Here is a 22,065-nt window from a genome sequence, read left to right as displayed (position 1 = left end):
TCTGCCTGCCTCTACTCTCCGCCCTCTGCAACTCATCTAGAACAGGACTGCAAGACTTGTCCTTGGCCTCAAGCCCAGGGATTGTATCTCTCCAGGACTGAAATCTCTGCACTGGGTCCCAGTGGCTGCGAGGATCAAGTTCAAAACCCTCTGCATTGCCCACAAGGCCTTCTGGGGCCTGGGGCCTCAATACCTTCAACTCTCTCTTCCTAAATATCTTCCCTCTGGAGCTCTTCGCTCATCCGCCTCCAACTCCCTTAGGTTCAGTCGCTTCTCCAAACAACAAGTTGGTGGTAGATCTCTTTCTTCGGGTGGGGCCTCCCTCTGGAACTGCCTCCCTGAAACTTGAGGAGAACCCTCTCCGGTTCCGGAAGCACCTAAAAACCTTTCTCTTTGCTTCTGCCCTTTCTCCTCCTCTCCCCTGCTGACCTCCTGGCTGAAACTGAATCTGCACTGGTTAGCTGGCCACCCTCTGTTCTCGGGCCCAGGCCCCTCCCCCACCAGTCACACACACCTGCACTGCCTGCCTGGCAACCCCCGCACTTGGGGACTGTTTCTGTATCTCTACAGTCCCACTACCAGCACTTGACACCTGATGACGGCACTTACCTTTGCACTTGCCACCTGCTGGCCATTACCTTACCTATTGTTAATATTCTATGCCATGTACTGCACCGTCCCCTCCCCCATGCCCCGCACTTTCCCCCTTCCCCCATTCCACGCACTTGCGTGATCTGAATGATACCTGCCCTAGTAGGATGGATCGTTGTCTGTCCTCCCTTTGTTCCCCTTCCCTTGCCTCGTCGCGCCTTGAAACACTCATGTATAGGCGCATTATAAATGCCATATCATATCATATCACAAGGCTTTCTGGGGCATGGGTCCAAAATACCTCAGGGTCAATCGTTTTTCTAAGAAACGAGCTGGGGGTAGAGCTTCGGCCTCCTTTTGGAACAGCCTCCCGGCCCCCTTGAAACTTGAGAACCATCTCCGGTTCCGGAAGCACCTCAAGATTTACTCTTCGCTTCTGCCTTTGCCCCTCTTCTCCCCTGCTGATCTGTTTTCTCTCTTGGCACTGTGCATCTAGCCACCCTCTGTCCATCGGGCCCAGGTACTTGCTCACCCTGCCACCTTTCTGCGCTGCCTCTGGGCCACCCCTACACTGGGGCCTGTATCTGTACCCGTACAGTCCCCCTCCCACTTTCTTCTGCACTTATCAGATATACCCTATCCGACAAATCTAGCACTTGCCACTTGTTGGCTGCACTTCCACTGTTCATCGCCTCCATTTATTTCTTATTTATTCTGTTCTCTCCTTTGTTCCGGACTTTCCACTTCTCCCCCCTTCTGTGCACTTCCCCCTTTTTTCCCTTTTCCAAACACTTGAGCGTTCTCAATGTCACTGGGCCTAGTAAGATCGTTGTTTTTGTTTCTCCCTCGTTCCCCTCCCTTTTCCTGGTCGCGCTCTGAAACATTTGTGTATGAGAGCGTTACAAATAAAATATCATATCATATCATAACCAATGCCATTTCAAGGTTTTGGGTAAAACAGTAATATAAACAATGGTGTCTCTTTATCGTGCTGCCATTTTCATTTCTTACCTGTCTTACAGTACCTTTACATGTGACACAGATCGCCAGCATACAGTACTCCCTATAACCCGATAATCCGATAATAATATCAAGAAGGGTAGTTCATGGTTGTTCCTATTTTAACTGATGCAGCTCATGCTTTGACTTTACAATAGCAAATAAAATGTTAAACAAGTAAAATAAAACCTGTGTTGGATGACAAGGGTGTTTGAAACGTGGCCACTAACATGGATGTGGAATAGCTTCCCCTCCTTCTAATGTTTTCCTCGCCCATCCAAGCCTTGGGAGTAGCTACATAGTAAATTGCCTATGACAAAAGTGTGCTGATTTTACATCACCATGCACTTGGCTAGGGCAAAAACGTGCACATGGGCAGCGTGGTTTCCATCTAGGCCCATGCCCTGGAGCTAAGTGCATTACTTCCTCATTAGGCATATCAGCGACCTGGGGCAAAAATAAATAAAGGAGAGGGCACTCAACGAAATAACGGTTCTGGCATCGAGGCAAAGGGCACATTGGTTGTCGGGAAATATATCAGTTCACGGGAACAAGTTCTGTACTTGCCTCAATTAGAAAGTTTGCAAAGCACGCAGAGAAAATCAGTCAAGAAAGGTGTGCTATCGTTGACGTTTTTGATGTATGCCTAAAATTAGAATTTCCACATTTTTTTTATCAATTTATAAACTTAACATTTCTTAAAATGAAAATCGGATTATTCTGTTTAATTATGTCTCTGTGCTGATGCTTAAGCAGCCTATTCATGCTTTATGCCTAGTTATATGAACCTGCTTCAGTGCGCTTTATTCTGCTTTGATATTTGCATGAGGACAAGGGGCAAAATATTGTTCACTGTTTCCCGAAATAGAGCCTGCACTGTCCCCTATGGGGTGATTGAATACCTACTGTAAGGGTGCAGAAGAAGGCAAACAACACACAGGTGGCATTTTGAAAAAGCCAAATGACACACAAGAGGCCATTTCCAACTCTACCTCCTCAAGAGCATCCTCCCTTTCCTCCCTTTTCCCCAGAAGCTTAATGTCTCCAGAGCCCTGGTACTCTCCAGGATGGACTATTGTAGCATCCTCTTCCTTAATCTACTTTCTTCTCTCCGCCCCCTCCAGCTAATCCAGAATAGGGCTGCAAGACTCATCCCTGGCCTCACTCCCAGATACCGTATCTCTCCAGCCCTAAAATCTCTCCACTGGCTCCCGGTTCCAGCACGGATCAAATTGAAATCCTTCTGCATCATCCATAAAGCTGTCTGGGGCCAGGGACCACCCTATCTGCATCTTGCTCTCACCAAATACTCTCCTTTCAGATCCCTCCGATCCTCCGGCTCCAACTCTTTACTTGTCAAGCGGTTCTCTAAGCAGAGAGCAGGCGGCCACTCCCTTTCCTCAGCTGGCTCCCTCAGCTGGAACACCCTCCCCCTTTCTCTCAGTCTTAAGGATCTCCTCGAGTTCCACAAGTATCTCAAGATTTTCCTCTTCTTCTCCTCCTCCCCTCTCTCCCTCCTGTGCTAAACCCCACAGTCGCTGTGATTGGTGGCCTGGGCCCTTATGTGTCCACCTGGGTCCTGGCCTTCTGTCCAATCGCCCACAGCACCCTCCCTCCCTCAGCACTTGGCCTTGGGGCACAACTGGCTTGTGTTGTCTCACAGGCCCTGCACTTATTGTATTGGCTAGTGACCCCTCTTTCATCAAGTGGTCACTGCCTGGCACTTACCTGTTGCCTTTGCAACTGACTTGCTGACACTTCCCCCCCCCCCTCAAGCATCCTCCAGCACTTACCCACTTCGCCTTCTCTCTCCCTGCACTTGCACGCTCAGAATGTTCACGAGGCCTAGTAGGACCGTTTATTTTAACCAAATCTTTATTGCTCAACAGTTTACATATATGATTAGCTTTCTGTCTCCATGTTACTTTCTGCATAGCACATTTTCAATCAACATCGTATACTACAACAACAGTAACCTCCCCCCTTTTCCCTCCCCCACCAGTTCTACAAGCAGCCTTTATAAAAGTCCCATTAATTGCGGCTCAGCCCTCTTCTGCCTTGAAACATTCCCAGTTCCTTCAGTCTCTTTGGGATGTACAGGTGTGCGGTATCCTTAATTGCGTAGTATATGAAGGGTGACCATACTTTACTGAATTTCTTCAGTGACCCCCCTATTGTCGTCATCATCTTCTCCACATCTATTGTGTCCCATATTGCATTACACCATTGTATAATGGATGGCGGCTCCTTCTGTTTGCATTGTTCCACTATACATCTCTTTGAGGCCATCATTAAGTTTGCCCATAACCTTCCTGCACCCCCACCAATACTTTGCTGTCCCTCAGGTATAGCGCCTAGGAGTAGTTCTACTCCCTCAAACTCCTTGTCTACTCCCATTATTCCAAGCACACTTGATGTCACCGCTTGCCGGAAATGTTTAAGCCGCTGACATCCCCACCAGATGTGTTCCATCATTCCTGTTTCCCCCACACCCCCTGCAACACTGTGCTGACATTATGGGAAACATTTTATGGAGTCTATCCGGGGTGTAATGCCACTGGTGTAGTAGCTTGTAATGTAATTCCCGATGTTGCACTGAAGTGTATGAGGTGTACCAGCTCGTTAGTGCTGTGTCCCGTTCCTTGTCAGTGAGCGCCTTCCCTCTTACTTTCCCCCATTTTTCCCTCACTGCCCATTCACCTTCCTTCTGCCCACTTCACTTAGCAAGATCTTATATATTGCTGATATCAGTCCCCTGTTGTTCTCTGCAGATGACATTAGCTTTTCCAACTCTGTATATTCCCTTGTAGACCCTTCCATCATTGCGTGGGTTCCCACCCAATGTCTCAGTTGTTGATATGCAAACAGGTCCCCTTTCTTTAGGCCCATTTCCCCTCTACAGTCTGTAAATTACCTGAACTGTGTTCCTTCATAGAGATCACTGATCTCCCTTATCCCTCCCTCCACCCACTGTTTGAACCTGTTATATTCCCTACCAGGTGGGAAGTCGGGGTTGCCGAAAATTGGTGTCTGCAGCGATGACCAAGGAGATATGTTAAACCTCTTGTTCAGCTGCTCCCAGATTTTCATGGTGTTTCTTGTGATTGGATTTCCCAATAGCCCCTCTGGCCTGTCCTCCTTAATTATCCCCTACACTTTCCAAAGGTGTTCTCCCGCCACCGTTTGCTCCATGCACACCTGATGTTTCTGATTTTCCCCACTCTGCCATTGCTCTGAGCTGCGCCGCCTGGTAATATTTCTTTCTGTTGGTGCAGGCCAGTCCTCCCTGAGCCTTGATCCTGAATAACATTTTCCTCCCTATTCTCTGCTTTTTCCCTCCACAAATAAAACCCATGATGCATTCCTGAATGTCTTTGATCAGTTTTCCTGAGACTGCTAGGGGAATTGCCTGGAAAAGATATAGGAGCCGAGGAAGTACGTTCATTTTGACAGCGGCTATCCTTCCAAACCATGATATGTACATCCCACTCCATCTTGCTAGGTGCGCCTTGATTAGTTTCAGCAGCCGCAGGTAGTTTACCCCCACTATTTGTTTTATGTAAGTTGTTAAGTTCACACCCACGTATCAGACTGGTCCCGATACCCACCTGAATGGGTTGCTGTTTTCCAGCTGCCTCCTTTCCCTCTCCCCTATGGATAGATTTAACATTTCTGACTTTCCGAAGTTCACTTTAAAGCCTGACACTGCTGAGAAAGCCCTTATCTCATCCATTATTGCTGGTAGCGAGTTCTCTGGCTCGGTGATAATCAGGATCACATCATCAGCGAGCAGGCCTATTTTGTGGTGTGTCTTTACACATCTGACCCATCGGATCTTCCTATTCTCCCTTATCCGATGCGCAAAGGGTTCCATCAGCAGGGCGAAAAGGAGTGGGTAGAGTGGGCATCCTTGCTTTGTTCTCCTTATTGAGAATGGGTTGTTCAGCGCCCCATTCACTTTTTGAGGCTAGTAGTTAGCCTGTATCATTCTCAAATAATTCGGTCCCAATTCCACCTTTCTGAGTATTTGCTCCATGAAAGCCCAATTCACACAGTCAAACGCCTTCTCTGCCTCTAGCATCATCAGGCAGGTGGGTGTGCCCCCCTCCCATTCCCACCTTGTCGATAATATGTAATACCCTTCTTATATTGTTAAACATGTTCCGTCCTTGAATAAACCCTGTTTGGTCCTGCATCACCAACCCCGGTAGAATCCCTTCCAAACTCGCTGCTAGTACCCTCATATATAATTTGGCGTCCACATTGATAAGCGCTAAAGGGCGGTATGAGGAGCATAGGTGTGGGTTCTTTCCCGGCTTCGGGATGAGAGTGATGTGTGCCATGTTCATAGATTTGGTTATCTCCCCCTTCTCTCGAAAATAGTTGAATACTTCAGTAAGGTCTTTGGCGAATGATTCCCTAAATGTTGTGTAGAATGCTGCCGTGAGCCCAGCTTCCCCCGGGCTTTTGTTTACCTTTAATCAGGATATTGCTCTTTGCACCTCTTCGTATGTTATGGGTTCTTCTAATTGGTCTTTTTGCACAGGGGTTAGTCTTGGCCATTCCCAACCTTCTAGGTATGCCGCTTGCCCTTCTCCATAAACTGGGTCCTCTCCGTACAGGTCTGCATAGACACCTCTCACGATCTTACATTTGGCTCCCTCCGCCCCCACTTTTTTTTGCCCCCCCATCCTCCAGAGTGTCTATGAATGCTTTCTGTTCTCTAGCCCTTATCCTCCACGCTAGGGCTGGCCCTAGTCTATTACGTTGCTCATAGAACTTCTGTCTGCTCCTTAGGAGGGTGCTCTCCACCGACCTGCTAGTCATCAGTTGTCCTCTTGCATGCGATAGTCTCCTGGCCACTGTAGGACTGTTTTTTTAATGTATTTGTCACTATGATCTTATTCCATTGCCTTACTGTTCCCTTTTTCCCTTCCCTTTGCGAAGTTGGTGCTTTGGTGATTTGTTGCTGTATAAGCGCTTTACAAATGCCCAGTAAAATAAATAAAATAAATACATATTTTGATTGTTATACACTTTTATTGAAAGTAAAAGTGGGTTGGAGAACCTCCTACCTTTCCCTAAAGCTAAGAGTGGGTTCCCTTCCTCAACAAAATTACCAATGTCTGTCATGATGTCCAAATCAGAAAGTGTCACGCATCCTATGTTCAAACCTATTTCTGCCCCTTACACTTGAACTAAGTATAATTGAAAAGTGGATTTTCTGTAGTATCCAGTAGTTCTGTAGAAAACAAAGTTCCCCAAAAGTTGCCAAAAAGAGGATTCAAAACCAAAGTTCTGGAGTGTCTCCCACCTCCTGTTCTCAAAAACTCATAGTTCCCGTTATACCAGGCAAGATGATTTCCTACATAAGTTTTCAGTGCTAGTGGAGTTGTCTTCCTGCCTGCTGACTTCTTCCTTCTGGTCCACAAACCCCACAAGGATTCCTTTCCTTCTCTTGACTTCATACAATTATCTTTCACAGTCCGCAATACTAGGGGGATGACTTCCCCCCTAAACTTTCTCAGGTTTTCTTGCAATTCAGTTATTCCCTCGCAGATCACAACATCAGGGCAAATGGCTTCCTTCCCATTGCCTTTCTACCGCTTCCCTCGCTTACTGGCCAGATCACAACATCAGGGCAAATGGCTTCCTTCCCATTGCCTTTCTACCGCTTCCACCACTATCTACGGGCCATGGCACCTTTGTGTCGACCCGCGTACCTTATCTCGTTGTCCGCGATTGTCTCAGGCCTTCCTGAATGCCTGCCGTCTGCTGCAGGGTTTCCCTTTCCCTCTGCGTCCTTCTCCGAACTGTGGCCGCCACTCTGCACTGTCTGTCTTCCTTTGGCCGGCGTGGTGTTTTCTCTACACCCGTACCGACCTTCAGGAGTTTCACCTTCTTTGTTAGTGAGCAGTCCCTCTCAACTGGACCGGCTCTGCAGTGGCTTTCCCCTATTCTCGGCTACCCGGTCAGTCTCTATTTGCTTTACTTTATTTATTTATAAGGCGTAACCAAAGTGGGCCGGAGTTATACGGGCGCCGATGAAATCTGCAATAAGAACTCATAGGAATACCGGGCTAACAGTACTGACGTGCACAAAATTATCTAAACGTGCGTTTTGAATTATTTCTTAAAGCAACCCAATAACGAGCTAGAAGTTCCAGAGGCAGGGAGTTCCACAGGACGGGAGCATCCACCCAAAAGGCGCTCATTTTTTTAACCATTTCTATGCTACTGATCCTCCTCAGAGGGACGCTTTCTCTCTGGTTCCCCCATTGAGGGAGCCTCCAGCTTTCCTTGGTTTCTTGCACAACGCTGGTGCTCGAGGGCCCCCCCTTTCTGGGAGGCAGGCTGGTCCTATTGGTTCCCCACAGGCTGCTAGGGATCAAGGGTTCCTCCCTCTCTCTCCCTCTCTTTGGGTAGTACAATGGTCCACAGCTCCTTCTGTTGCAACACAGGATTCTTGCTCCCTGCTCCTCCAGGGAAGGCTTGACAACAACACTTCCGTGTTTCCGTGTTTCCCTCTTCTATTTTTACTCCCATTGGACAAATGAGCGACCAGCAATAACTAGACTGCTCAAGTTAGTTCCCAGGAGTACTCTTAATGCCTCCACTCCTCCTCCTCGTCCCAGTACTTGTTCCAAGTACAGACTGCTCATGTTGGTTCTGCAGGGAATTCTGCATTGCTCTGTGCATCTTCTTCGTCCCATTATGGATTAGTGTGCTCTGTCTAGGGAAACAGGAAGATGATTGTTGGGATGTAGTGTGAACATGCCGCTTTCTCTTGAAATATAAATGAAAGGGGCTCCCCCTAGGGAAAAAGGGGTGACATCTGGGGATTTGTCACACTACGCAAATGCTTTCTTGCTTGGTGCCTCTGCTGTATTGGCACACATTAAAATAGAACCCAACAAAATACAGAGATTATTAGAAAACAAAGAGGTACAAATAACTTTCAATTAAAATAATTTAGATACAAATTAAGAAAGAAAAAGTGTCTGAACTTTAACTTTCAATCAGTGAAAACCAAAATTAGATAAAAAAGAAAAGCAGTTCTACACATGAGCAGTATGCAGGGCTCCAGACAAGATATTGAGATAGTAGAGTGCCTTGCACTGTTCTGAACAAACGAACATGCAGTGCAGGAGACACATGCCATACACCAGCTTATCTCTTACGCTCTGTTTTAAGGCTATGGGGTAGGGGGTGTCATTTTCGGCAGATATGCCACTTAGCTAGGAGCTGGCAGTCTGCTTTAAAGTAGTTGAGGAGGGTTGCAAGGGTGCTTAATGTATATGAGGTGTGTCCCCCCAATTACAAAAGCTTATCTTCTCAGCCTAACATGTGAAAATAATATATAAGTAATGCCTCTCTGAAACCATTTCACTGAAAAAATATTTTTTTCGAAAAACATTTTCCCTTATTGTGTTTAACTTCAATAAATCACGGGTGAATTTAGAAACAATGGGACAAAGCTGGGGGAGAGCTGTGACATCTTGTCTGACAGAAAAACAAAATAAAAAATTGTCAACGCCACCAGTTCTGTCTACCCTCATAGAAAACAAGTACTTAAAGAAGGTGATGGAAATGAAAACGAGAGATGAAAAAAGTAAGTATTCAAAGTAAATTACTGCAAAAGCAATACATACAATTCAAAAACTAAATTATTCACAAAGAGGAAATTGAGAGATAATGAAAAGTAAGCATTGGGAAATTATATTTTTTATTAAAGAAATTAAAACAAGATACCCTTCTCAGATGTAACTTTGGAAGGGCAAAGTAAGTTGTGCGTAGGTGACGAGTCCAGCTGGTCTCCCCCACTGACCTATGCTTCCAAATCAATTATCACAACCCCATACTATTAGATCTAAAATAACATTTATAAGAAACATTCTTAAATAAAAAGGACAACATTTCTTTCTCACGAAAACAAGTAAATAATACATTTGTTTATTTTTACTTTCTTCATTTGAAAGTTATTTTGACTGTTTATTTTTTTTATTTGACGTCCTTTTATTTGATTTATATAGATGCGATAAATTGGAAGCCTACAGAAAAATCAACGTTTTATAAACGGAAGTTTTGAAGCGTAAACCCCCTTCTACCTCCCACTGCCCTTCTCTATCCATTGATGATTGTAAGATTCACATAAAGTCTTAGGGCCTTATTACAGAATTCACATTGTAATGCTGCAATCCAATTGGAAAATGCTCTGTGAATCAGGCCCTAAATCATGTAACACAGCTCAAAAATCAAACAAGATGCCACACACATTGGGAAAGCCGATGTACACATTAATATCTCTAGCAATATTCAAAGTGCATTAACCTTCAGTCTGTGATCTTCAATAGTCTTGCAGCCCCAATACCTGTAAACGCTTTGGTGGGGGGGTGGTAAAGGGCCCCAAACAGCAAAGAACATCAATCACTCACCATGTATTGGGAATGTTATTTTTTCATTGATGACTATTGTCCCCAGTTTAATATACAATGAAGAAGTTCAGGGACCCTTGCCGTTTTCCAAAGACCAGTGATAAGCAGTCTCCCTTTGGAAATTAAATCACCCACATTTTTGTTTTGTGGGGAATGCCTTTTGCTAGGACGCTCACACTGGCATATTTTCTGGTGTTTGGGGAGTGTAGGTACACTAATCATGTTGATCTCTAAAATCCATAGGTCCCAAAACCTAAAACATGGAACATTGCTACCATATGTGGAGGAATGTTATTGCACCCCTGCATCCCCTCCAACATAGCCATGTTTGACCTTGGATGTGGGTCTGAATGTGGGTTGTTCTGTTGTTACCACAAACGCGCTCCATTATGCATCTGTAATGTTTTATACCTCTGTAAAGCTCTCAGTTATGTATCTGTATTGGTGTAAACCTCTGTAAAGCGCTCTCTTGCTTCTCAAAGCTAGGTACGTGCTCAATAAATACCATAATAATAATAATAATATTAAAATATCAGGTGTTCTGTACCTTCTGATGTTGCATGCTGGTGGAGAGTCTTTCATGTAAAATAAGTCTCAGTTCATCCAAGGCGTGTTCAACAGAGAGTACAACCTTGAAATGAGGGCCTGAGTACCTGTTGTCACATGGTGTTTCAAAACCCAATTACGAATATGAACATATTGATGCCTTTCCCTCTAATTAGAGCATCAGAAAATATGTACTTGGCAGATTCACAGCCCCACATGTATCCAGCTCCCAAAATCCCCCCCCCCTTGTTTGCTAAATAGAATTGATTGTCACTGTGAATGGGCCTACAAAACAAGGGACTGTGAGGAGTCAGAAATTAGAGTCGGACACAAGTTTAGGAGGATTTCCCGTCCTAAACAAAAACTAAGGCTCTGTCTGTGGCAGGATGTAAAAAAAACTAAAACTGTCCTGTGTCCAACATACTATTCTGACCCTGACACTAAACTACAAACTTAACTCTAAGGTAAAAAAGGAGATTTGTCTTTAACCTTGGTTGGTTTGGAAAAAGTGTTCCTAAAGGAAGGATAAATGATTTAAACAAAGGTTTCTTCAATGTTAAAGTTCTTGGTTCCAGAGGGTATCTCCCTTCCCCTGGATTATTTTTTACTCCTTGAGATTTCCAAACACCATAGTTCTTTGGGGCCTCTCTTGGTCAAGTACAACACTTGCGCAACAATCCTTTGACTTCACAGTCTTTGCGCCTCTCTTGGCCACGTATAACACTTGCACAACAACTGTTTAACTTCACAACTTTGGTTTCCTTTAAAAATCATTTCTTTGGGCCTCTCCTGGCCAAATGCAACACTTGCACACAACACTGTTTGTCTTCTTATAATCTTCTTCAATTGCCTGGTATAGCTCATTGCCAGGACTTCCGTTTTACACACTTGAATTAGCCTGGTGTACTCTCCTGCCAGGACCTCTGATTCACACACTTTTCGGTTGTCTAATGTTGTGACAGTTTAAGTGCCTGGTCTCCTTTTTCTCCCCCTTCTGTCGAACTCTCCTCACCTGAACCGCCGGAATCGCTGTCGGGGTCCTGCAGACGCCGTCGGAGTAGATAATCCTTCTCCTTTTTCTGATGAGCTTGCTTGTCACGGAGGGAGGCCACCGTGACCGCTGAAGAGAACAGCTGTCCGAGGACCTCCCTTCCGGAACCAAGCCGAAATAGGGGAAAAACCCCGAATGGGGAAAAACCCTTGGACTCCTCTGGTCTGTAGCCCGGAAGACGTAGTTCCAGCAGAAAAGTAGACTTTCAGATGGGTAGGAGGTAGATAGTAGACTGGATCCGTATGTGTAGGATCCGTATGTGTAACTGAAGGTAACACTGCAGTGGAACAGGGGAATCCTGTCGTGGGAGCCGGAACTTCCACCAGCCAAGGCCTGCAAAGGGGGCCAGGACCGGAGGAGAGGTAAGCAAGGGAGAAAGGCGCCAGGCAAATAGCGGAGAGAGAGAAGAAAAGAAAAGCGCAGGGAAAAGGGGCGGCGCCTATCCGCGGGGATGGGGCCGCAAGAAAAGAGAAACAGAAACCGCCGAGGCGCGGCGGCAGCAGAGAAAACTGGAGGGAAGAGAAAGTAAGAAGAACGCTCGCTGTAGGGCGCGAGTGACTGGAGCCTGGACAGAGCGAGGCAGGAGCGAAGAAACCCGGAAGAGCGAGAGCTTCCAAAGGAAAGTTGCAACGCAGGGACCGCTGGGCCGGGAGAGTAGATATAAAAAATAACGGACACAAAGGAGGGACTAGTACCTCCCGTACCTTTGTCCCAAAACCCAGCGCGGAAGAAACCGCCAGTCGGAAACGCCTGCGGGTGACAAATGTACACCCCTGCCAGGACTTCTGTTATACACACTTGAGGTTGCCTTGTATGTTCTCCTGCCTGGACCTGTGATTTACACCACATACTTGTGACTGCCTGGTATACTTCCCTGTCTGGACCTCTGCTCATTTGGGTTTCTCACTGCTCCCAAACTTGTCTTCATATGGTAATCAATAATGTATCTTCCTGATATATTATCTTTCTACTGCTAATTTCTTCGTATTGGTACTGTGTACATTTCCACATTTGCAAAGGGTTTATCTGTGACTAAAATTCCCTTTTTGTATGTCCATTCCTTTTCTCTCTCTCAGGTAAGTCATTTACAGATTTACAGCTATACGCCCATAGCATGTTTGCCGATAAGCCCCGGTGTGGTGTCCCTGTTGCTCTCTGGAGGTCTCACTGGCTTCTTTAGGCATTTGTTTCATCTCTTGCGGTCAGTCGGGGAAGGATCCCAGCTTGCTTCTCTCTCGCGGTCTTCTTATGTGCACTCACCGGTCCTCCGCGGCTTTCTCCCGACACGTCTGCTGTCCTTTTGGCTTCAGTAAGCAAACTGCTCTTCCACTGCATCTGCAAATGCCCAGGAGACTTTCACCTGCTCCTGGTGTTCCCGCTTTGCCTCTTGGTTCTGCAGTTCCTTCTTCGTTTGGTAGCTTGACTCCACCATGCAGGTTCTGGCTTCTCGACTCTCCTCTCCGTGCAGAGAGATGTAACTCTCTCCCCAGCTGCCACAGCAGCGGCTCTTCATTCTATGTTTGGGCTGTTTAAATCTCCCGGGCACAAGGATGTCGGGAAACACTAGAACACTCACAAAGTTCAGAGTCTCTCTTGTTCCACATTGCTCGATCCTTCCTCTTCCTTGTCTCAGTATTTTGTGAATTCTGGGAACAGAAGTCCATTGTAAATGATTGACTAATGGAACTTGGATGAGCATTTCCTAAAGGCTTTGATGGTAAGTCATCTCTAATAGACTGATAAGTGGGATTGAAAAAGGTAATTCTATCAGATCAACAAGGATGGATCACAGATTTAACTGAAGGGGATTCCCTGTTCTTCATGGGAAAAGGGGTGGAAACATGGCAATAAGCCATAAGGGTCTCAGACATGGGAAGGCTGTTCTCAAGGCAAAATGTGGGATACCATGTCTCAACTAATGGAGTCATGACATCTCCCCAGAGGTTGTCTCCTCCTATGTGATCATCCCTCATATTGCCGCCCCCAGAGTCAGGATCAGGTAGCGGCTGCCCTCCTCTGCCCACATGAGAGGAGGTTACACTCGGGTGTTCAGTGATGACTCAACTGGATTCATAACAGAAGGATCCCCTGTTGTTAAGCCTGTTCCAATTGTCATGGTGGTTATGATGGAAGGGAGTTCACAAACATCCAGCAGCCTTTCTCCGCTGGGATACAAAGTATGTGTTGCACTGCCTGACCGGGAACCTCAGCTTCTAAACGGTTCCAGTGCTTTGTGGTGTCTAGATTCAGCCACTCACATATGACAACTGAGCTGCTTGAAAGTATTTTACAAAGACAAACATCTGCTATTATGCAGGAGAAACATCATCCTCTTCTCAGTCGTAGGGCATGTGTTCTTCCCAAAAAAAAAACGTGATATCCCTTTGCAATGCCTGTAAATTCCTCTTTGGAATCAGAAAATGCAAGGCCTGAAAGGTATATAAAAGCCTTTGGATGACATTAATTTTGTCTAAAATAATTCTCCCAAACCAGAAAGCAGCCAGATGGCTCCAGGAGCAAAGGTTTTCCCTATTTCTTTTAAGGGAGTGGTGGTGTGTTTTTGATTGATTGATATTTTATTTCTATCGCGCTCATACACAAGTGTTTCAGAGTGCGACCAGGCAGGGAAAGGGAACAGGGGAGAACAAAAACAACGATCTTACTAGGCCCAGTGACATTGAGAACGTGCAAGTGCAGGGTAGAGGGAGAAGGGGGAGAAGTGCATGGAAGGGGGAACAAAAGAAGAGTGCGGAGCGAGAAGGAAAAAAAACAAAAATAATAATAAAATAATAAATAAAAAGGCAACAAACAATGGGAGTGCAGCCAGAAAGTGGCAAGTGCTGGGTTTATGGCAGCAGGCCGTGTAGGTCTGAAAGTGCAGGAAGAAAAGGGGAGGGCTGTATGGGTACAGATACAGACCCCAGTGCAGGGGGTGGCCCGGAGGTAGTGCGTGAGGGTGGTAAGATGAGCAGGTACCTGGGCCCAGAGGACAGAGGGTGGCCAGGTGCATGGTGCCGAGGGAGAGCAGAATCAACAGGGGAGAGGGGAGGAGAAGGCAGAAGCAAAGAGGAAGGTTTTGAGGTGCTTCCGGAACCGGAGATGGTTCTCCTCAAGTTTTAGAGTGGCAGGGAGGCTGTTCCAGAGGGAGGCCCCAGCCGAAGACAGAGATCTACCTCCAGCTCGTTTCTTTGAGAAACGACTGACCCTGAGGGAGTTAGAGGTAGAGGAGCGGAGTGCTCGAGATGGCAGGTATTTGCGGAGGGATAGCTGAAGGTATGTTGGACCCAGGCCCCAGAAAGCCTTGTGGACAATGCAGAGGGTTTTGAATTTAATCCTAATTTGGCATTGGTGAGGTTAGCTGCATAAAACTCGAGATCTTTTTCAACAGATTGACCCCCCAAGTATTACAAGGTGGTGGCAAAGATTCAGAGGGGGCATGCACATTTAACTGCTTCTACTTTAAACATGGCATGGTGAAGTTTAATACCTCTTATTTTAAACTCCCCCAGCAGTTTCATTAGAGCTCGAGTAGAGATCTCCGGGCTAGACAGTGAAACGAAGATGTCATTGGCCAAAAAAGCTGCCTTGTACGTTCTTTCGGAATAGTTTAAAATGGCACTTTCCATCCTTTCTCCTATGGGCTGTGCCAGGGGGAAACTGTCAGGACAAAAAGTACTGAAGACATTGGACACGCCTGACATGTGCCCTTGTTAAAGTAAAAAGCTTAACAATGAAGCCATTAGCCGAAACGTGAGCTATGGGATTCATGTAAATGGCCATTATTGTTTTAAGAAAAACCTCAACAATGCCAAATCCCGCCAGCACTGCCACAAGAAACCTCCACGTGCCCTGATCTAATGCTTTCTCAGCTACAAGAGAAATGAGCAAACAAGCACCACCAGAATCCCAGCTTTATGCTGCTTATCGATTCAGCAACAGTCGAAGGTATGACTCCTCCTCATTTATACTTAACTTCCTTAATCTGCTCGCCTTCAAAATCAGATGGCACTTCAGGCTAGTCTTAAAGGCATCCCAACTGACGCCTTCATCTGTGTGGTCAAGTTTATTAAATGAGAACAATTCATCTATGCATTCCTCAAATTCCCAAGATATGATTGGCTCCTGAAGGCACCACGGCGCAAACCTCCAAGATCTGGGTATTTTCTTACCATAAACCCCCTGCATACAGCACTGAACTGGGGCATGGTCAAAAAGTATGATCTGTCCTGTGTACTCCCTAGATCATAGAGTGTCTCTTTTACAACCATGATGTGGTCAATACTTCAATAATTCCTTTAAACATGGGGGTAAAGTGAGTAGTCTCACATTGTGTGGTTATGTTCCCTTTCAGGCGTGCCCGGAGTCCCTTATCCCTGAATGCCCGAGAACTTCTCCAGAGGCCTGGTTGTACCCCAATTTATCATTGCCAGATCTATCCAAACATCCACACCCCAGGCTCTTGCTTGCTTTTAGAGTCTTGTGAGATCCTGGGGTGTGGATGCACTATACATTGGCATCATTACATCATAATATTGTTAGCCTGAGGTGTGAATGCTCTATACACCTTGTTTGGACTGTATGACCTAGTTGATTCGGAAGTGGTGCCCACAACAGCCCCATTGGCACTCATACCACAGAGTGTACACCTCTTCTTCTTACTACATTCCTATACAAAGTTTCTTTGCCAGCTTTCAGCTTAAGAGAAGCTTGGGTGTGTTCCCCACGCTATGCTAGCTTTGGTGGTGGTTCTTCCACTTTACTCTCATAAAACAGGGGATAAAGTTGTATATGCGGACCTACATTGTGAGAGACTTCCCCTCCAGGGGTCCACCCTCTCAACTTTCCTAGCTGTGACTTGTATGGGTAAAGTGTGTTTGGGCTACTTGCAGTATTCCTACCTGCCTGGTGTGAATCTGTGTGAAGAACAGAGGTGTTATGTTCTGTTAATGACTGAAATCTGGAATGTGTGAAGGGCCTGCATGGAACTGAGAGAAATGTTGACAGTGTCCTTTGAGAGTCATTTGTTACCTGGGAGATGAGCTTGATGGTGTGTCCAGTGGGTTATCTTCTATGTATCCTTTACATTAAGATGTATCTAAAATGAGGAGTAAATCACTGTGAAGCTTAACCTAGGGCTTCTGCACCATCTTTCAACCCGCACATTTTTAGTCATCTCAATTACACCGTTTCTGAATGAGGAATGTAACATTCGTAACACAGCAAAGTCACAAAGGTTGACAATCAATTATGGGCCCTGGAGTGTACCAGAGTCCCCTCGCAAGTCACTGAGATGGTTTCTAGCTCGATACATTATTTTCCATCTAGTAATTTGCTGCCTCAAAGTTCTTCAAGAGACAGTTCAATGCCAAGAATTAGGGTGTCTCCCTTTAGTATCGTGACTTTGTGGGATTTATTTTGCCGGTAGAAGACCAGGCCAAAAATAAATATCCCACTACATCTGATATTTTCTGCCTTCAGCCTATCAGTGTTAATCCTAAAGGCAAACCACTTCTGGAGCATGACCAGTGGCAGATCCTGAAAAATATGTCCATGCTGTCCTTGGAAGGCGATGTTTTTCATATCTGGCTTTTTTCTAAGAGTTTCTACTTTACAATATAAGCATGGAGTTTCATTTCCATGTCTCTAGGTGGGGCTCCTCTGCCTCGACCTAGTGGGTCTACTCTGTGTACTGTGATGAATCCAATGGAGTCATCACGGATTCCTCGGTTGGAACCTCCTCCCATGTGGGCAGGAGATGGCAGCCACTACCTGCTCCTAACCCTGGGGGTGGTAAAATGAGGCAGGATCACATGGGAGTAGACCACTACTGGGTAGATGCTATGACTTAATTGGAGGAGTCACAGTGCTCCCCCCTTTCCCATGAGAAAACCCCCTTGATCCCCAAAACCACAATAGCCTATTGTCAGATAACAATTCCCCCTGTAGAGGAATTCAAGAAACCTACATCATTTTATTCAGACCCCCCACCTTTTGTTCTAAATGTGCCTTTATGTAAAGCCCAGGAAAAAAAACCATGTAAGAGTTAAGAGTCCAAAGAACGTTATGGACTTTAACCCCCATAACCACTCAGGTACTCAGACGAGGAGGACAAGGGAGTTTGTGCAAAATGACAGGAGCTCGAAGTACAACATGCAGACTAGTTGTTTTTCCCAACCTGCAATGAGCGGGACATTTAAAAATGGCAACCGCACTATGGAGGAGAGAGGTGCAACAAGCTGTCGGGAGTTGCACAGGACATCCAGGTAGGTTTGGGGTTGTTGTGCGGATGTAAGGGGACAGACAAACAAATACAGCAGGCGGCTAAACTAGAAGGAAGAATAGACCTCAATGGTGAACAAGAAGGGATGGGAACCATGCACTGGACAAACAATGAGGAATCTCACGAGGGGTGTATACACAGGTTGGACTAGAGACTACTCACAGCAATAAGGGAAGCTCAACGCCTCTGTGTAAGTTACTTTTACAGGCACCACACCCTGCAAGGCCATGGAAGGGTTCAGCAAGAGTGGCTTCTGTGTCTTGACCCTAGGGCACAAACAAGGAGTATAATTACAAGAGATAAGCCGGTATGGGTCCAGCCGGATCCTACAGCAGATGCCCTCTGACGGAACAAATCGAAACATACTGTTATATTAAATTCACTATAGACTACAAATAAAACGAGACAAAGGTAGGAAACCCAGCAGCCAAACTAGCAACAAAGGAAAAACAGAAGCAAGTGTGATGACAAGAATGGAAACAGAAATATCTAGGGAAGAATAGGCAGTCAAAGTAAGTAAGTTTCAGGACAGAGACCAGGAATGAAAGAGGAAAAGCAAGTAGAAAAGAATCTAACTGCAGAGGTACAGGAGACAGGAACTGCAGACTAGAAACTATGGGCCGGAATCAATGAACAGCTTAATGAACTGTAGACCAGGAAAAAGGAAAACTCAGGACTGAAACTATGGACTAGGATAACACAGACTGGATTGTAGGAAGTAACAGGAATATGCAGGACTTTAACTCTGGGCTAGAACTATAGTCAGAGAACAAGGAAACTAAACAGTGGAACCTAGGAAGCATAAACCAGTAAACACAGACTGTGGACACAGAGCAAGGAACTGCAGGCATGAAACAAGAGAATTGGTGATAGGGAGCAAGGGGTTGCAGCAGGTAACATGAGATTGCAAGCAGGGGAGCAGGGCTTCAGTGCAGGAAGCACAGAGGCACAGGGCATAAGGCAGGGGAGAGTAGGCAGAGTAGCAGTGCTGCAAGGCAGGGAGCACAGGGCACTGGAAAGGAGCAGGTTCTGGCAGAAACAGAAAACAGCAGAATTTCGAGGCTCAAGGCACAAAGGTCTGGGAGAGAACTCAATGCAAAAACCCTGTGCTCCTACATACAGCTGCTTAAATACCGACCTGCCCTGTGCAGAAACAGGCTAATTAGCAGCACCTGGAGCACCACACCTGAAGGTAATCTTCCTCCCTCTCTGAACCTGGGAAAGTGAAAGCAGCACTGACCTCTAGGGCTTTTGTGGATTGTGGTCCCAAGACTGATGCATAGGAATATCCAGGGAACGAGAACTGCCACAAGTCCATGTTTTCGGATAAATAGATTTATGAAAGGAAATGTTAAATAATAATGAAGGGTCTTCTCTGAAGATGGTAGAAAACTCCCTGCAGGTCTGCAGACAGTGCCACCCAGAGGCAGAGATGCAGAAACATGACACAAGCAGTGCAGAAGGAGACATTGCCATCTATTCTAAGGCTTCTGAACGCGAGGCACACAGAGAGCTGGTGAAGCAGAGCAGGCTCCCGTGATAGGGGGAGAGATACTGTGTGCGAGCAAGGGAGGCCGTGGAGATGCTGGGAGCATTGCAGAAGCTCCTGGAGGTCGGGCCTCTCGACGGGACAGCAGTCTTAACCCCGGGCCCGGGTGACCACGCAGCTGCTCTGGATGCCTGAGAAGTGTCTGCACAGTCCAAACTGGAAGAAGGGTGGAGAAGCCATACCGCAGAAGCGCAAGCAGCATCAGGGACGCTGGAAGAAAACAGTGAGTCTACCGAAAGCGGCCTGGGATATGAGGACATTCCAACAAGCGCGCCAACAAGTAATTAAATGGTACATGATTGCTAATGTAAAATGTATACAAAGACAACGTTTTTTGATTGCAGTCAAGACAAAGTACAAATTCAACACCTAATAAGAATGTCTGATGCAGGAAATATACAAAGGCAAAGTTTGTTTGAAGGCAGTCAAGGCAAAAAACAAAGGCAAAGTTTGTTCAAATGCAACCAAGGAAAAGTACAAAGGCAAGCTTCAAAAAGAAGAATGTTTGAAGACAGACAAGACAAATGATAAAGGCAAACACCAATCAAACACAGATGTGTGAGATACCAATGTTGGGCAGAAGTATGAGCAAGTTCATTTGAGCAAATATTACCATAGACAGATGTACCAAGCACCACACACATGATATATGCTGAATTGGTATATCAAGGAATTGTGCCAGGCAGCTGAAGTTGATTCAAATAACTGTTAATTATATAAGAACCCTGGCAGATGAATATCGCAGGCAGCTGAAGTGGAATCTAAGAACTGTGAAATACATAAGAGCACTGGCAAGTAAATACCACAGGCAACTGAAATGGTATCAAGGAACTGTGAAACACATAAGAAGTCCTGGCAGGCGGGTATATCAGGCATTTGAAATTGTACAAAGATTCCTGGCAAGAGAGTACACCAGGTAATATGAAAAACCTAGAGAGAAGTCCTAGCAGGCGAATATACCAGGCAGCTGAAATTGAGTTAAGATTCCTGGCAGGGGAGTATGCTATGGAATCTGAAGGTGTATAAGAGAAGTCCTGGCAGGTGAGTACACCAAGTAACTGGAAATTATATAAACATTCCTGGCACAGGAGTATACCAGGTAATCTGAAAAGATACAAGAACTTTTACAGAAGGACTATTACTGAACTGTTAGTTTGAACATGCCTTTTTGGTTCAACAAGAACTTTGGGAGTCCAGTGAAGACACAAAGGAATGGTTAGCTAAAGAGACATTTGTCCATCCGGTTTAAGAATCCAGGGGAAGGGGTCACCTTCTGGATCCAAGGGTCTTTACCTTGGAGGACATTTTCGTTGGAGTCATTCTGATACTTTTGGTTTTGAACACTTTTTCTAAGATCAAGTTAAATACATTTACTTTCACCTTTTGTTGTTTCTTTATAAATGTGAGGGCTGGGTTAGGTTGTTATGGACACAAGGACGGCTTTTCAGTTACTGACATCCTGACACAGACAGATCGTTAGTTTCAGTTTCTAGGTAGGGAAGTTCCTCTTTACAAGAGGGCTAAGGAGGTGTTTTTCTAACCCATTTTTATTTAATAAAAATGTCTTTAACCAAGAATACGATATCCTTGTTTCTGTCTCTCATTTCTGACCCCTCACAGTACCGTATGGAGCAGGCTTCCAGCAGAATTCATGTCAGTGTTATGGTGGGCCAAAAGCTCCTGGACCCATTCTACGATGTTATATCCTTTAGTTCCTTCCACCTGGCCCTTAAAGTGAAGATTCTCGCTTCTATTGGGATTTTCCATGACTCTGATTCTGCTCACTGCTGAATCCCATGTTAATTGCCATTCTGACAGTTACCTGATAATTTTCCTCAAATTATCTTAGAGGACTTTGATAGCTTTCTCATCTTCACATTGTTTTTGCTGGCTCCTGTCACATTTCCCCCATTATAGTATGAATGGCTTTAGTGGAGAGTTAAATTTCATATGCAATCATGCAGCCATTATCTTCTTTGCATGTTGCCATGCATGAGAGCATGTCATCCTTTTTGAGAGGTAGAACCACAGAGTCTTGATCATACTTATCGGGCAACTCGATATCTCTAGAATCCTTGCCTCCTTACTCCCACTGGAGCTGTCAGTGTTGGTTTCTCATACATCTCCTTCTGCTTTGAGCTTGTCACTCCACATGCATACCAGGATATTCTTTTTGTTACTACCAGTGCTCTTCCTTATCCAAAGAGATAATGCCTCTTAAATCCCATCCAAATCCAATGGAACAGCAGATAGTGCTGACACAAGGAACAGGTCTTGAGGTGGACACTAGGGCTTAAAGTACGCTTACGGTACCCTTTGGTGAAGATGGAGTCCGTCCACTCTCAGATCCAAGGAGATAATATGTTTTCCAAATCTAAAATATGGAGAAGAAGCAGGTGTTATCCCGCTCAAGAAGTGAATGGAGCTGGCACTAGTAAGCACAGCAGCACATACGATGGTGCCTCGAATCAAAAGTAGATAGGGTGGTTAGTGTTTTCTCCCAGTGCGCCTGGCTGTTTCATGGTCTCTTATGAGTAATTTAATTAGATCAATCACCCCAACTTTACATGCGCTCTCCCTGGTGGATAGATTATTTTCTAGTATTCAGCTAAAA

General features: G+C 45.5%; 1 protein-coding gene across 2 annotated transcripts in view; it reads left to right on the top strand.

Moving 5' to 3' along the window:
• The window catches only part of GSDME (gasdermin E), a 941,072-nt gene that overhangs the window by 528,128 nt on the left and 390,879 nt on the right, over positions 1-22,065 (top strand). The window lies entirely within an intron of this gene.

Source organism: Ambystoma mexicanum, chromosome 2q, assembly GCF_040938575.1.
Source record: "Ambystoma mexicanum isolate Mex_15411 chromosome 2q, UKY_AmexF1_1, whole genome shotgun sequence".
In the NCBI taxonomy this organism is placed as follows: domain Eukaryota; kingdom Metazoa; phylum Chordata; class Amphibia; order Caudata; family Ambystomatidae; genus Ambystoma; species Ambystoma mexicanum.
Note: the sequence above shows the minus strand (reverse complement) of the source record. Positions and strands in the feature narration are given on the sequence as shown.